The following is a 6,734-nucleotide window of genomic DNA, read 5'->3' as shown; positions in this document are numbered from 1 at the left end:
GTTCTCTTCCGGCAGGCCCTGATCCTGGCCCCGCTATTGTCCTCTGTAGTCAGCCTGGGTAGGGATGCATCTGGAAGAGAGATCGGAGCCTCTGCCGCTTCTCGCCATGGTGATGAATGCTTAGGAGAACGGCAGCAGCAGCAGCCCCCGCTGGGGAGGCGGGTTGGGGGAGACGGGGAGCGGCTCCTGCCGCCCGGCGGAAGGAGCCATCCAGCTGAATGGATTCCGATTTGCCATGTCTGGACCAAGGTTACTTCATCTCCCCCCGCCGCCCCCCGGAAATCCCAGCCGGTCTCGTTTGCTCTCCAGTCAGTCAGGCAGCAGCAAAATCCAGGCTGCTAGTTTTCCCTCCCACCAGGTACCCCCTTGGATCAGTCCATTTCCACCCTGAAAGGCAAGCAGCTGGAACGCCGCGAAGAAGAAGAAGAAGAAGAAGAAGAAGAAGAAGAAGAAGAAGAAGAAGAAGAAGAAGAAGAAGAAGAAGAAGACGGAGGAGGAGGAGGAGGAGGAGGAGAGAGGAGGAGAAATAATAATAATTATCCGGACGGATCCATTGCGACCGCAGAAATCAGAATCTCGCCAGACCTTCTCCTGGACCATGGCATCAGGGCAACCCAAGGCGCTGGATCACACAACCTCCTCGCCGCCTCTGCCCCTCCAGACCCGGCGGATCCCTGCGATCTGCTTTGACTCCGTCCATTGCGCCGGTGGGATTTCTCCAGCGAGCAGCCCGGCTCCAAGCGCTCCGCGACAGCCGTGGAAATCAAGCCATCTTGCGCCCATCCGCCGGAAGATGCCTTCGAAAGGCGGGGGTTGCCTAGGCCTCGGAGTCTCCCGGCTCCATGGGGAGACGATGCGGGGGCGCAGGGGCCGCCCGGGGGAGGCAGGACGGCCGGCGGGACGGCGGAAGCGACGCGGGACGAGCCTGCCGGGAGGACAATGGGCAGCGAGAAGCGCGCGCGCGCCCGGGCGCCGTCGGGGTGGGCTGAGGAGCGCCAAGAGGCGGAGGAGGGGAGCGGGCTCGGGGATTTCCGGACAGCTTCGGCCCCGGCAGCGGAGGGAGGGGTTTGGCTGGCGGGAGGGGGGACCTCTTTCCCCACTTACTACATCAGGACCAGCTGATGGGAGAGACCAAGCGCACCAAGGGCGGGGGAGACTCGGGGAGGCGCTGACGGGTCCGCAGGGAGCCGGAACTTGGGAAATCGGGTCGGGGTAAGCAAGCGGGCAGCTCCAGCCGGGATCTATTCTACCAGCCCCTCTATTTCCAGGCTGGAGATCATCGGGGTGGGGTGGGAGCTGAGTTGCGCGCGCGCGCACACACACTTGACCCCCTTCTCTAAGGCCACCCCGTGACACGTGAAACTTGGACTGCGCACCCTCTTGAAAACTTCTGCAATTAAAATCTGAAAATCACCCCGCACCACGCCAAGCTCACACAAGAGACACGGCGGTTGTGCACCGGAGTGCAGCAGGGGGAGTCGGCCGGTGGTGGCAGTAAGGCCGGTGGGTAGCTAAAGAACCACTTGGACAAAGGAGAAAGATGTGAATGAGGCGAGCCACACACACCCCGTCCATTCACAAGCCTCATTCCCTCTAGGAATCGGGACCAAGCCTACCATTGGGCAGTGAGGCGACTGCCGCTACAGGCAGCAGATTCTGGGTGTCGGGAAAGTGCAGCCAATGGTTAAGTTATTTAATTTGTTAATAAATAATAGGGGGTGCGGTGAAAGAGGATCGGTGCTTCACATGTGGTGGAATGCGCTACAGCTGAAAAATGTTCAAAGGTTTTTTATTATTATTATTTGGCGAAATTACCAACTGAACCCTCTGTTTAGATCTTATTTTAGCATTCTTCTCCACTGAAAGTGGTAATAATAATGGAATTCAATATACACAGCTACCACTATCCAAACGCTCCTAGTCACTTACCCAAACACAGGAATTAGTACACAAACCTCACGATACACACCAGATAGAAAAATCCAAACAGCCAGACCTGTGTGTAGTACAGTAAACAAACAAGCAGCCTTAACTAAGCCTTTCTTTTGGTGTTTTGCTGGTCTGCAGCAGCTGTTTCACCAGAAACCATGGTGGGAGAGAGGGAGAGATATCTGACAAATAAGAATTCCTTCCTTCCTTTTTGCCTTTTGCAAGGTTTCAACAGGTTTTCCTAGTTGGTTGGTTGGTTGGAGTGGGTTTTTGCCATTTTGGGGTCAAAATTCCGTGTTTGGGAATGCATTTGAAATTTCCCCATAGGAACCAATAGAAATCATTGCCCATTATGCAAATGCGCACATAACAAACTATTTCCTGATAATTCAGAGTTTGGATAGCAGGACCTGAGTATATAGAAAATTATTAGTGATGTTACCAGCTACAGCTAGGCATTGGAAGGAGGGGTTTTGTGTCCACAAAGGAGGGATGGTACAAAACATTTGGGACATAGTGTAATTTGAACCCTTGGCCCAACATACACAAGTTATTGAGGGTAAAGCAAAATGAGATAATTTTGATGTTACATGGTTTCCATTCATTAATTATATTAATAAATCTCTAAGTCCCCCTAGGCCACCAGCATCCCAAGCAGCAATTACCTCCAGTAATGAGAATTAACAACAGTAGATCTCTTTCCATTTATTGACAATTTTATATGGCCAACATGTTCTTTTCATATTTGTTATGGTTTTATATGTACATTTGTACATGTACCTCTGTAAAAAAAAATCAATGATTATATAGTATTTTGACTGCTTCAGGTGCCAAAATAATTCAGCTGGCCTTGGGTATTATGCACTTTAGCCATGGGTGTGTAATGGTGGGGAGCCCTTTGCTGACCTGCCTCAGGCAGTGAGATGTCTTTGGCTGGTGCTGCTAGGAATTTTTTTATTTAATAAATGTATACACCACTGTTCAATATAAAATATTCTCTAGGTTACTAACAAGAATAAGACAGTTAAGGTAAAATGCATTGTAGGATTATGCTGGAGCGCTACCGCCGTTAGCGCTGCTGTGCGCGGCTGCCATTAGCCGCGAACGAGCCTGCTGCGCAGGACGGAAATAGACGCGGCACGATCTGTCAAAGTACAGCGCTGCGCATGTACAGAGCTGTTCCCGCCAGGAAATGCTGTATGTGTCTTGTTATTATTGGTTAACTATGTAGCTACGTAGGCAAGAAGGTAAAGAATAAAAGTTCCCGCCTCGGTGCGAGCGGGAGGATTCGTCCGCTGTTCTTTGTGCGTACCAGATACCAGCCTGCAGTCTCCTGTTTTCTCCTGAGTCTCCCGTTTCTCTCAGTCTCCTGCCTCTTTCATGTTCTTTACCCTCACGACCTAATTCAGTTGTTGGAGCAGGTTCTCTGACAATGCATTACTATTGTAACATGAATAAAATGGGCAGCATTGAATAAAAAATCTCTCAGATTTTAGTAAGATTAATAAAAATGATCTTTACCTGGTGTGCAAAGGACAACAAAGCCTCCATAACATCAGGAATAGCAGAGTTAATAAGAGAAGCCAGATACTACCATGTTGAATTGTCAGAAAGAATTATTAGTGTCCAATTTCTGGGGAACAACAGTGAAAGACAGCTACCAGTATTGCCTTTATAGTGTGGGTTTTCCACGAGCCTTTAGCTGACTACTGTGGGAAAGAGGAAGCTGGAGAGGCCTATGTTCTGACCCAGAAGGGCTTGCTCTGTCTAGATAAGCCAGAGGTACTGCACTTCAGTTGACTGGCCCAGATTTAGTTCATTACTAGAGCCAGACACGGGTTCAGCACTTATACTGTGCCGTTGGGAGTTGTGGGGGGAGGCAGGTGGCATCAGTCAGGGAGCGGGATTTGGTCTAAAACATAATGTTATTTGAAAGCCACAGGGACTGACTTGGAAGTTCAAGTTCTACATCATATAAAACTGACAAAAGCACCCTACACATGCTCAAAGGCACTCTTGTCCACATTGTTTCACTTATTCTGTACTACCACCAGTATGAGGCAGAACACTTGTGAATGTCACTTGCTGGGGAACACAAGTTGCCCTGATGTCCTGCTTGTGGGTTTCTCACTGGCTGGACACTTTGGGAAACAGGTTTCTAAGCTACTGTATATAGGCAGCTTTTGGTCTGATCCAGCAGGGATCTTTTATGTTTTTACGGATGTGCATGGAAATCTCTCAGGCAATAGATTGCCATGGCTTTTTGATATTGATGAGGTTCCTCCCTTCTGCTGATAGAATGGCTTTGTCCTCCCAATTTTGATGACAATAAGAGGTACAATTTGAAACAGCATCGTGGTACTTTCAGGCACAGATGGCTGGGCTGATAGAATTTATGTCTATGCTAGACTCTCAAACCTTGACTGAGCATTCTTCCCCAGTGTACTCTAGCCCTGTGAGGGAGGCTGGGAATCTTTAGCAACAAAAAAAGTCTCATGAGAGACTCATGTTGGTTAAACTGGCATAAATTCAATGCAAATCTATTATCATTCTGGAAGATAATACTTTCTCCAACTTGCTAACTGGGTCACGGATGCAAGGAAACAGGGCAGTGAGGGAGGCAGCAGCTACAAATCTGGAGCATTTCTCCTCTACCTGAAGAATGTATGCCTTTAAGTTGACACTGAAGCTTGCATAAGGTCACAGTGTGTATGGCAGTTCAGCAAACACCCATACCAATAAAAAAAAAATTGCCAGGGACACATGCTGTGGTCAGGATGTTTTTATTAGTGCTTTCAATTCAGGCACAGCTCAGTTGATGTACACACACACACACACACACGCACACGAAAAAACATGGTCCATGCTTTCCTTTGCTCCATAGCTAGTGACAAAGGGTAACAGGTACTCAACAGAAAAAAGCGACTCCCACCCATCCTCCATTTTCTTGGTCTCTACGGAGAAGTTTGTGGCTGAGGAATACCTGAAAGAAATAAGGCTCTGGGATGGAAAGTTGAGGGAAGAATGCTGGGGTTTTATCAATGAATGTGTGTCACTATGCAACACTGTTTCAAGGCAATACCGTTGCCACTTCTCTTGAGTCTTCTGCAAGCTCAGGCTCAAGGACCCATGCACAAGAGTTTCTCACTGCATGGATTGAATCTGATCACAGCAAATCAGTCCTGTAAGTGCCTATTGCTAGCTTGCACATATTGAGTGCAACTCTCCACAATACATTTTACACATGCAACGGGCAATTTACAATAATGGCAGGCTGATGTGCATGACTCATTGCTCCACCATGGGAAGAAGTCAGCACAAGGTGACCAGGAAAGTACCCCCTCAGCCTATTAGATCAGACTGTTGGCAGAAAGGTATAACCTAACAACAAATTTAAAACAACCCAGAAGCCAAATTAATACTATCTAACTTATGGTAATTTTAGTGCCAGTCTTGCTTTGCAATAAACTTTGAGAACCAAGAAAAGAATCACAATTTTATTTATACTCCATCTTAATGTAGCATTTATATAATCCTTCAGATGGGTGTTTAAAGTAATCCGTTACATAATCTCAGCAATTCTTACTACAGCCTTGCAAGGTTAAATTATTATCCCCATATACCAGATAGAGGGCTAAAGTTGAGAGGTTATGACTTGCCTAAGGCCATCTAGCAAATTTACAGCTAAAATGAGATTTGGACTAGTCTTCCCAGCATATGCAATTGCTCTAGCTCTTAATACAGTACTTAGACCATGATCAAATTCACTAGTTACTTGCAAGCCACATGGAAATAAATGGGTCAAGTTAGTTGTGGTTCAATTTCAATAAGGGCAACTAGTTTTAAATAGATTGGGGCCATAGTTTAAAAATACTGCTTTTTCTGCATCCTCAAAGAACTTCGTGTATATAATCTCAGTAATACTTCCAACAACCCTGTAAAATAAGCCACTGTTACGATCACCGTCTTGCAGGCAGTGGGGGGCAGTATAAGAGATGGCAATCTAGTGGGCGGGGTTACTGGTTTGTGTGGGTGTCTGTGTTTTGTTCTTGTTTTATTGTGTATTTTGTGTTTTTATCTTATATTTTTATATTGTGAACCACCCTGAGATCTATGGCTGAAGGGTGGTATATGAATCTAATAGCTAATTATAGTAGCTGAGGTGAGATTTGGACTTCCCAGTTTACACTAACATCCACCAGACTAGCAGCTCTCACAATGCTTAGTGTGAGCCCCATCTCAAAATAAGCACAACATCCAGGCCCTGACACACTTCCCTGCAATCCTACTGACAGGGGACAAGAAATATTATCAGTTTTTCCTAGCTCATCCAATATGGATTGATTATCTTCTTACATTTATACTCCACCTTTCTTCCACCATGGAACCCAAAAGGGCATAGATTTAATTCCCAGGTGGTCACTCATCCAGCCACTGACCAGACCTACATCCACTTAGCTTCAAGAAGGTGATAGCCTCATGTGGCTTCAGAAACATGTTGTATGTGTGTCCCTTTGTCCATTCCTATGTCACCACATTATTCTCCCTAGTGGGATGAGAAAACATTCTTCTAGCAAAGGGAGCCAAAGCAACAGTAATAATATTGACATCCTGGGGAAAAGTGCCAAGTGGGGTGCCACAGGGTTCTGTCCTGAGCTGGTTGTTGTTCAAAGTCCTTATAAATGACTTGGATGAAGGAATTCAAATCTTCAAATTCAAATTTGCAGATAACACCAAACTGGGAGGGGTAGCTAGTGCCACAGAAGGCAGAATCAGAATTCAAAATGACCTTAACAGATCTGAGC

The sequence above is a fragment of the Lacerta agilis genome, chromosome 16, assembly GCF_009819535.1.
Source record: "Lacerta agilis isolate rLacAgi1 chromosome 16, rLacAgi1.pri, whole genome shotgun sequence".
Lineage (NCBI taxonomy): Eukaryota > Metazoa > Chordata > Lepidosauria > Squamata > Lacertidae > Lacerta > Lacerta agilis.
The sequence above is the reverse complement of the archived record's forward strand: the minus strand, read 5'-3'. Positions refer to the sequence as shown.